Raw genomic sequence first — 10,269 nt, 5'->3', positions numbered from 1 at the left:
GCAAGTCTAGTCCTACGTTACTCCCAGCCTTCCAGAGTCTTCAGTTCCAGAGAAGCGGAAAAGAGGTTTTACATACCAACTCATTTTATGAAGCTAGTATGGCCTTGATACCAATATCCAAGACAGTATATAAAAGTGTCTGCTAATGACACTCATGAGGATAGTCGTAAAACTTCTAAACAAATTATTAAGAAGTATTCAGAAAGATAATATATCATGACCCTGCCCTCCCGGTAATGTATGGTTGGTTTAAACATAGGAAAATATGTAAGTAATTCATCACATTCACAGATTAATGAAGCGAAATCCTACACTCATCTGAATAAACGTACTGCAAGTGTTTATTGGAAGTCAACATATTTTCAATACAAATATTCATGGTAAACGAGAGTAAGAATGGAACTTCCTTTCCTTCACAGTAAATAGACAAAATGTTAAATATTATCTAATTTATCAGGAATAAGACAAGGCTGTCCATCATGGCCAGTTCTTTCAACATTGTACTGGGTGGGTCTGTCCAATGTTGTCAAAGGAGAAAAAGAGGGGAAAGGTTTAAATTGGCAGAAACAAACTGTCAAGTGTTCAAAGATGGTATCATTGTGTCTGTTGAAACTCAAAACGGAGGTCGATGTACACTTATTAAAGCATACGTAGCACGGTTGCTGGACAGAAATTCAATGTACAGATATATCTGTGTATATCAGCTCAATCGGACTATAACATTTCAAAAAGTGACCTAATTTTGATAGCATCGACTACTCAGAATAAGTTTTCCTTTAAAGGTTTATTAATTTAAGAGAGAGAGAGAGAGAGAGGGAGGGACGGAGGGAGGGAGGGACGGAGGGAACAGGAGCAGAGGGACAGAATCGTTCAAGCTGACTTCCTGAGGAGCATCGAGCCAGACTCGGGGTCCATCCCATGACCAATGAATTATGACCTGAGCTGAAACCAAGAGTCAGCTGCTTAAGGGACTGAGACCCAGGCACCCCCTACTTGGGAGAAGTTTAACACAGATTTCAAAAGATTCTTTGTGGAACGTCTGTAACACTTTATTGAGAGAACTACAACAGTGAAGTACCCCACATAAGAGTAGTCTGCATGTTTCAGCTTGTCCTTGTTTAAATCTGGAGTAGTCCTGCACCTGTAAGGTAGATGTAACAGTTAGAAATACTACTCAGCAGAATCGTATGTCGACTAATTTCACGGTACAGGAAGGACATTATAGTTTTCATTTTATAAGATAGAATTCCAAGCGTATATTTTACCAATATTTTTTGAACACACCCCACTTTCTATTGGTACAACAATACAAAAAGACAGTTCAGGTTCACAACACACAAAATGAAATGAGCCTATTAAAAGGTAGTTTTAAATGGAGAGCAAAAGGCGAATGCAGGTTTACAAAAACTCCAAACAACATGCAAAGAGCTGAAAAACAAAAATGTACATGTAAGTATCACTTAAAGGCCTCAACTTGAAATAATATTGTGAATATATGATATCGAAGGAATAATGCCAAGTTGGTTACTGCGTAAGTGATGGGAGTAGAGCAATGAGGACCACATGTAAGTTATTCTTTGTTCTGGTTAAGTGGAAAGATGTTTTTGTCAGCTAGTGTTTCCCTTACGTCATTGATTCAGTAGGGTAACCGTTTGCCTTAACGGTGTTGGCCTTAACGGCGTTCCAGTCTCTCGAACAGATTATATGGTCACACACTTCACACCTGTCAAATGGGTAAAATTAACAAAGCAGGAAACGAGCCATGTAGGTGAGGATGTGGAGAAAGGGGAACCCTCTTACGCTGTTGGTGGGAATGCAAACTGGGACAGTCGCTGTGGAAAACAGTATAGACGTTCCTAGAAAAGTTAAAAATAGAACTACCTTGTGACCCACCATTTACACTATGAGGTTTTTACCCGAGGGACACAAAATTACAGACTCAAAGTGTACAAACACCCCAATGTTTAGAGCAGCATTTTCAACAATAGCCAAACTATGGAAAGAGCCCAAATGTCCACCGATCGATGAACGGATAGAGAAGACGTGTGTGTGTGTGTGTGTGTGTGTGTGTGTGTGTGTGTGTGTGTGCAGTAGAATATGACTCAGCCATGAAAATGAATGAAATCTTGCCATTTGCAATGATCTGGAAGTCCTCGAGTATATCATGCTAACGAAAAAAGTCAGTCAGAGAAAAACAAATAACATGATTTCACTCATAGGTAGAATTTAAGGAACAAAACAGATGAACATATGGGACAGAAAAGAAGAGAGAGGGAAGCCGACCGTGAGACTCTTAACTATAGAGAGGAAACTGAGTGTTGATGGAGGAAGATGGGTTGGGGATGGGCTAAATGGGTGATGGGTGTTAAGGAGGGTACCGGATGTGATGAGCACTGGGTATTATAGGTAAGGGATGAATCCCTAAATTCTACTCCTGAAATCAGTATTTCACTATGCGTTCACTACATAGAAATTAAACAAACATTTGAAACCAAAAACGGGAATAGGGGTCCAGATCGCCATAGAGAAACACAAACAGCAACCATTGTGTTTTGTTGCTCCCGGTGGCAGCCAAATTTCAATTCACATGTTAAAATTTGACCAAAGATGTTATCTGATAAAAAAAAATCATGCAAAATACAACATCTTTGTATTCTATGTAACCAACAGATAGCCAGAATACAAATATCAGCATTAAAAATGATTGTAATATATCAGAATTCAATTCAATATATATTATGAGTAAAGATGGGTTCAGAAGTTAAGGGATTGTCAGAAAATCATACACGTTATATTTCAGCCGCGGGTAGAACCTACCTCAGTGCCTCAGCATATTTCATACAAACTGATATTCAATCCAAATGAATTCTGTGTTTGATAAAAGCAGAACTTACAGAAGGATCTGAATATTATTAGCAGTTCATTGAAGTATTTATACTCAAAAAAAGAAAATGGTTTCATATTGTATGATTTAATAAGGCTTTGACCCAATTTGTTTCTATCTCAACTTGTGTATAAGTCAGGCCGGCAGGATGTTTGAACTACTTGGGAAAGTAATCTTCATATGCAACCCCTGTTAGATACATTTCTAAGTGTTATCTGCATACGTAAAGATATAATATTCGGGGAAAGACCCTCATACTTTGCACTGTCAATGGATAACATACCTGCTTCCGGCATTTTAATGGGCTCTAAGAAGGGTAGACTTGGCCCCTTGCATCAGGGTCATCTTCAGTTCTACCCCCAGCCTTTGCCTGAGGCAGCTCCTGGAGATCAGCTTCCAGGTCCCGTCCTTAAAAAAAAAAGGTAATCGATTTAAGCAGTAAATATGAAATATAAACCAATAAAAGCCTATAGGCTAGGGTGATAAAAAAATGTGATGGGAAAATGCATTTCACACCCTTGTTTTCCTGTAGTACGATTTGCTTTATTTCAAGGGACATTCTAAAGATAAAGCCCACTGCACTTCATTTCCTTTCTATTACCATAGTGTTCTTAGAATAGAGAGCATCAGCTACATGTGGGAAATCAAGTCTACACCACGCATAAGATTTTATTTAAAAAGTACAACGTAGTTTTCCGAAGGATAAGCTGAGTGTATTCGTGGGCCTCTAACAAATCCTATACTAGTGACATCCATTCCGTAGTAGGGCAATCTGCAGGGTATTTTGTCCAATTTTACCCATTCGATTTAAGTGCAAAGTCCCTCTATGTATAACTTAGGATAAAGCAGTCATGTGTAGAGCTAAGTTCCAAAAGTAACGGCAAAAGAGTAGTGATTAACAGCCCCACTTCTGTCTGGCAGTGAGACAGTAGGGACAAGTAGGGTGGAAAGAAATTAATGGACTTTGTCGTCAGTTGTATTGTGGAAACCTCTTAACAGCGAATTCCTAACACACTCCATGGCCTGAACGGTGTCAATAATTCACTACAAGTACTTGATGAAGATGTTCCATTTGGAAGACATTCATTTCTTGTTTCATGATCGTTTTAAGATCCTTTTGATTTTCCTAATTGTAAAAGTACTTCAACACCTTTTAAGGCCACGTAAAAATCATATTAACGTAGTGACCCTAATGCCAGTTTCCTGAGTGATTAATCAGACAGTGGCTATCATTCACTGAGCTCTTTTCTGGAGTCTCTCTCCTGCTCCACTGAACTGGACTGATTCCTGTGCCACTAATAAGCTACTTTACAGCACAGACACATTTGACTACTAAGCATTCGATACAAAACCATTCACTTGTTTGTAAGAAACGCAGATGGGAGGAAGAACACAAACCTCTTTAAAATTGCTTATTTTAAGTAATCTCTACACTCAGTATGGGCCTTGAACTCTCGACCCCGACACCGAGAGTCACATGCTCTACCGACTGAGCCAGCCAGCTTCCCCAAGAACGCAAACTGTGTACTGAACTACGAGGTATATCTCCATGTGTCAAGCAGTCTTTGGCAAGCCACAATCCCTGAGCCTTAGTTTTCTCATTTATAAAATGGGGCTCCCATCCGTATGCAAACTGGCTTTATTCCACATGTTACAGGATATGTTGACGTGCCACTCTGCCTATGCTGTTGACTAGTGCTTACGCTTTTGATGAAATGAGTGAAAAGGACACGCAAAAATGTTCTAAGAAGAACAAGTTAAACTAGGGAAGCGATGTATAGTTTTGTAGTTAAACATTTTCCTCTAATGTAGAGAGGACAGCATTTTCAAGCACACCGATTAATTCTCAAGGAAAAAGGGAAATTCGTTGCGGTGAAGGACTACATGAAGCTGCACACTATACATTCTTCACATTTTCAACCCATTTTCGAGAAATGACTGAGAGTCTCTTCCAATGTTTTCTTTCCTCCTGCAATGGTTTGTCATAACACATGATGCCCACATACACCCCTGCCCCCACAGTCATTCTACTTCCCTTTCCCTTCACCTTGAGCCACAGGTCCTGCTTCAACTTCCTTCCCATGATCAGGTAGAATATCCTGACTCTCAGGTGGTGCCTCCCTTTTTTTCGGTTGCTCATCACTGGGTTGCTGCTCCTAAGGGTGTGTGTGTGGGTGTGTGTATGTGGGCAAATAAAAAGTTGGGTTGTTAATACATGCTAACAGTATAAACATACATTATACATTTTGATATCAAATAAGGAATAAGCATAAAGACACTCCCACATCATGATTCTATGCGCTAATTCTTAAAAGTGACTCTTCCCACACAGGGGCTACTCCAACAAAAGGTAACCACAAGCACTTTGAAATCTACTGTAAACTATGCTGGGATGGATATGCACAATCTGTCGTTAATAAGCATGACAAAGGAGCCATAGGGTGTATTTGCACAGTAACAGAATTATGGAAGCCTTCTGGTTCAATGTTTCCCTCCCTTTATCAGCAGACAAGCTTTTATCACTATATCTGTATGCCTGCAGCTCAACAAAATTTTCAGAGCAATAAATGGAAGGTAATCGAAAACATCCAACACCGAAGTACTCACACCCACCTGCTGTTTAGACCCTGGATTATCTTTTCTTTCTTTGATTCTGGTTCTGGATCTGGATCTGACTTGGCCACTCATAGTCCACCCTGAAAGGAGAACACTGGTATTTGGAAAATGTACTCTAAAGGAGAGGCATACCATGTCCAACCAAGGCGAAAGCTTAATTTTTTTTTTACATAGAAAACACTCTGAGAGCCAACCTAGCATCAGTAGAGTGTACAAGCTGTGGTCACACCAAAGACACGGGCTGCAAGATCATTTACATCAGCCAGCCTGACCGTGAAATCGCCTTATAGACAGGCTAAAAGACGAGGCTTAGCCTCACGCCTGCATTCCCCACTATAAAGGCATTTGAGAAAACAGTGCTGGACATTCAAACCTGAGTCACTACTGCTTTGGTCACGTTCCCATTTCCTAGGCTCATTTTACCGCCTTAAATAACGTTTGGCTGGAACGCAGGGAAAGAAATAATCCTCTGCATACGCCCTCGGGCTGTGTTCCCACTCCAAGGGTTCAGGCGTGTAGTCGCGAACCAGACCCACGGGCCAGCTCCTGCCTCGACCACTGCACGGTGCACGACCAATCTCGCGGACTCAGTCACAAGCCCCCAGCGTTCCCCACTACCTGGCCTTTTCTATACCGCCTGGTCGGCTCCCTGCCCCGGGTCCCACAGAGGATCCTGGACTCCGTGCTCTGGGGGCAGCTGCAGGTGCTCCAGGACTCCGAGATCTCCACTAACCGCCCCGCCCCGCCCGCGCCGGGCCTCGGCCCGTCTTCCCCTCCCCTCCTCGACCCACCATCCTCACTTGCCCTGGCCCCACCACGAGGACGAGCGCCATGGCGGCCGCGACGCCTGTGAGGAGAAGGGCGCTAGCTCCTCGCCACTTCCACCTAGGACGCCACAGATCTACCGTCCCCACCTGCCCGCGGCCCACTGGCTCCCTCCCCATCCTCGCTCACACTTAAACTCCTGGAAGGACTGATCTGGGGACCTACCAGTTGAATTCGGCTAGCGAGAAAGCTCACGGCACAGAGAACACGCCGCCTCGACGGATCTCACCCCGGCTCACAGAGCGCGGGCAGCAATGCGCACGCCCAGTAACAGTTGCTCACAGCAAGGAGCATGCGCACTGTTCGCTCACAGCAAGGAGCATGCGCACAGCCTTGGCTGCGGGCAGGGTGGGTTGTTTTCCCGCCTGTGCTGCTGCCGAGACTCGCAGCTGCGCGGGTCAGCCGAGGAGAAGGAAAGGGGCTTGAGCGTTCTGTTTTGCACACCACCCAATCTCTCCTAGGCAGCCAGATACTTTGGGGACAGAGAGCCCCAGCTTACCCTTAGCGGACAAGGTGTCTCAGAAAAACCAATGACACATTGACGCCTGGGTGGCTCCGTCGTTTAAGCATCTGCTTTAGAATCAGGTCATGATCCCAGGGTCCTGAGATCCAGTCCAGCATCGGGCTCCTCCCTCAGCGGGAGCCTGCTTCTTCCTCTGCCTGCTCCGCCCCCTGCTTGTTCTCTCTCTCTATGACAAATTAATAAATGAAATCTTTAAAAAAGAAGAAGAAACACCGCTGAGACAGAAATAGATATGAAGCATTTTAATCCGAGTTTGATACGTCCTTTGTTTAGTCATTTCCTCCTTTGTTTTGGGTGATGTGTCATTCTTGAATGAACTGGCTCACCTCTGTGTGATAAATACATTAACATCTATTCTCTTTACGTTTTTCTTGGCGCTACCACACATTGAATACTCTGCACTCGTAGCTCTTTCCTCTATAACTGCGTTCATTCAGTCGGTGTATGCTTTCAGAAATATCCACAGATACTGGTCCTGGAATTTAGGCTCCGTCCATGCTCACATGGCATGCAGCAGTAGTGTCTATGTTCCTCAAATTCTATACTTCCCAATAAACCGCCAGGCCACTTCTAAGCAAAGCTGACTTTATCCCATAAAGGGAGAGCACTACCTGGACAGACTCTTAATAGAGTCTTGGAGGTGGCAGGGCAGGAGAGATATTTATTCAGATTTTGAAGTCTGCTGTACAGCAGATCTTTCAATGTTGGAGGACGGTGTGATTAAGATTGGGTGAGAATCGTGATAGAATGACTTAGGTTTGGATGACACAAGGGAAACAATTTTTAAAGATTTTTATTTATTTGAGAGAGATCGAGAGAGCACAAGTAGGGGGAGAGGCAGAGGGAGAGGGAGAAGCAGGCTCCCCACTGAGCTGGGAGCCCGACCTGGGGCTGGATCCCAGGACCTGGAGATCCTGACCTGAGCGGAAGGCAGACGCTTAACCATCTGAGCCACCCAGGTGGCCCACAAGGCAAGAATTTTAAGACCAAAAGCTCAAAGTTTCTTGTGGTTGAAAAATGTCCTTTCACACTTTTTATCAACGAGTTAATGGGTTTTTCAGGTAGTTCCCAAAACGAAGAAAACGTTATTTGCGACCCTTGTGTTCCCAAGTGAGGCCTTGCTGGATTAGTAAGTTTACGTTGATGTAGAGAGCAAAGTGGAGTCTGTCATGTCAAGCAGGGCCCTGTGTCAAGCAATGACCCAAGTAGGTAACGGTACTGCTGCTAGGAGGGATGGCCGGGACCAGCATCAGCCGACGCCCCAGCACTGATAACAAGCCGAACCAGAGGAGGTCTGCAGGGGTAGACCTTTAAATCCCGACTAAATCCCTTTAGAAAGGGGAAGAATTTTGCAGCAAACCGCCAGACTCTTCAGACATGACCCCTCTATGACTGACCGCTGAGAAAAGGCAACTGCCTCCGATAGCTGCGCCCGACGGATCTCTGAACAGAACTGAGATCCTTCACCGCTTGAACGTAATAAGCGGTCATGCCCAGAGCTGCCCCGGACCAGAACGGACCGGACCGAGGCCTTGTTTCAACTGCATGCCCACAGACTGACTTCCCCTTTGGTTCACTAACTTTCTGCACCCTTGTGTTATCTCGCTTGTGGTGTGGTTTGTCTTAACGTCCTGCTCTGTGTGCTGTTTGAGAAGCCAAGTTTAATCACAGGGGGGAGTTGTCATTGAGTTTGGAATCCTGAACCTGCTTTATAATGGTGATTTACTTTGTTCTATGATTGCATAAAGCTGACGTTGGGGAAAGACACAACCCCTGTGTGTGCTTTCACAGAGGGGTCATGACGGTTGATGAAACCATGGGAATACGAACCCTTGCTAATATAGACAGTCAGCTGTGTGCAGGTGTCCATTTTGATTACTTTGAGATAACTTAGTTTTGTGTGGGAGGTGCACATGGAAGAGAGGACAAGAGGGGCGCCCTAGTCAGAAAGTATCTTTTTCTGAATAAGTTAGGATATGCTGCTGAACTTAAGTGACTCCGATGTGTTCCATGTAGCTGGGCTTCTTCGAAGGAAGTAGCTTCAGTATAGCAAGGGAGGTCTCCCAGGCTCTCTGCCTCTTTCTCCCCGAGAAGCAGACTGAATAGGAAATGTGATTCTTCTCAAGGAATTTTTAAGAGTGAGAGTAGTCACAGCCCTCAGAGGTTTATTTTTTATCTCTTAAAATCATTGTCAGCAAGGAGACTATCATCACCGAGTTACTCTGGCTGGCTCTTTCTCTTTTAGTCCCCGTTTTTGGGTGTGTGTAGCACTCAAGAAGGGCTCAAAGGTTGGGACGCGGTGATTTCTGAATTTACACTTTCTGTGAGCACCTAAATTGCAAACATTCAAGTTCCTGCCGTCGGATGCCTGGACAGTTAGTTGTGGGTTCTGAGGACCTGATGATGCCCGAACTGCTCCAGTCCACCTCCCAGGCCTGACTTCAACCTGGTACAAACATTTGGCTTTCTCCCACCATTCCTGTTGGAGAAAAGTGTTGGGCAGCTCGTGATAGGGCCATAATTGGATTCAGGTGAAAGCCAGTTGTGAAGATGCTCCGGGGACCCCCAGGAAGCAGCGGCAAGTATCAAGGACACTGTAGAGGCGGGAAGAACTGCCCGACTGTTGCCTCCAGGAGCTGTGTCTGCGCTGCTAAGCACGGAGCTAGGGCTGAGAGTGCCAGAAACTCCTCTGCCTGGGGGAGGACTTCAGTTTTCTGCAGGGCCAGAGCTTCTCTCCGTGCAAGCAGGAGAATCTAGGAAGCAATTGAAATTCCCACAGAACCGAGGATGAGTGGGCATGGGGCAAGTTCTACAGATTCGGGGCGGCTGCCATTTTCCAGGGTACTGGAGGCGGCTAGTTAACTAAGCTCACACTATTTGCTGGTTGGGATTTTGTTTACAGAGTTCCCAGCAGCCTCACCAGGTGAGTAAAAAATGTCACTTCTGACAGGTAATGGAACCTCAAGATACTTTGGGGACCTCGTGGAGAGAAATCCACCTATATCTACAGGAGTTGCAGGCATGTCTGATGGCAAGTACTTGGCTTGTCTTCTGGCCTGGAGAGGCTTCTAAAAATTCAACCTAGAGATTTCTTATAAATGTTCCAGCAAAGTGAATTCTAAAAGATCTATATGATCATTCATTATTTTTGCTGAGCTTATATAATAATCGGGCCAGGTTTGTTGAAACTGGACTTGGTTTTCAAATAAATCAGTCCTGATTTGGCTGTCTCTGATTGAAAGCAGGGTCATTTTAGAGAAAATATTGTGTTTCAGTAATGCACCTTTGTGGATGTTGAATCCTAGTTCTGATTGTCTTTTAACAATGTTTACCTAAGCTAGACAACTTGAGGCAAACTTCAGAGAAAATTGCACAATAGCTCATATAGACAATCTTTGTGCTTTTTATTCTGTAGTGATAA

The 10,269-nt window shown here is 44.2% G+C and overlaps 1 long non-coding RNA gene across 1 annotated transcript; it reads right to left on the bottom strand.

Annotated features, from left to right (window-relative positions):
- Positions 1 to 317: 317 nt before the first annotated feature.
- On the bottom strand, positions 318 to 6,598 carry LOC113936854. Its single transcript, XR_004819843.1, has 5 exons — positions 6,491 to 6,598; positions 5,498 to 5,580; positions 4,932 to 5,040; positions 3,168 to 3,292; positions 318 to 1,141 (listed from the first exon to the last, which is right to left on the bottom strand). It is a non-coding gene; the product is annotated as an uncharacterized LOC113936854 (long non-coding RNA).
- Between the last annotated feature and the right edge of the window lie 3,671 nt (positions 6,599 to 10,269).

This window comes from Zalophus californianus, chromosome X (assembly GCF_009762305.2).
Source record: "Zalophus californianus isolate mZalCal1 chromosome X, mZalCal1.pri.v2, whole genome shotgun sequence".
Lineage (NCBI taxonomy): Eukaryota > Metazoa > Chordata > Mammalia > Carnivora > Otariidae > Zalophus > Zalophus californianus.
This window is presented reverse-complemented; position numbering and strand designations above follow the sequence as displayed.